This window comes from Terrapene carolina, unplaced genomic scaffold, assembly GCF_002925995.2.
Source record: "Terrapene carolina triunguis isolate 2854851 unplaced genomic scaffold, T_m_triunguis-2.0 Scaffold130, whole genome shotgun sequence".
NCBI lineage: Eukaryota > Metazoa > Chordata > Testudines > Emydidae > Terrapene > Terrapene triunguis.
Genome location: NW_020664481.1, coordinates 14,876,804 through 14,877,248, shown reverse-complemented (window position 1 = coordinate 14,877,248; position 445 = coordinate 14,876,804).

The window sequence follows — 445 nt, the reverse complement described above, 5'->3', positions numbered from 1 at the left end:
ATGTCTCCCTGACAAATAAATAATTGCTGTACACCATCCTGATCCTGACACAACAGGATCTCAGGTTCTCTGTATAATAATTTAAGTATAAAATCACTTATCAGAAACACCATATATACTGATATATAACAAAAGAGATTAACTCAGATTTAAAGTTATTTTGATCAGAAAGAATCTTCGTGGAGCATTTATTCCAGTCCTGTGTAGTTGTACAAACAGAAGCTTTAGTTTCAGCCAATTTTATATTTTTAACTAACAGTTTGAAATGCTCTTAGTTTGCAAAGTGTGTCCAGAGAAAATAGATTGTTAAACAAGATTTAGATAGATAGATTAGATATTTACACTGGTGAATTTTATTCTCCCTATATATTTTTTGTTCATTACATAGAGGTGACATTACATGTAACACCACTGAGCCAAGTGACAACATATTAAACACACTATT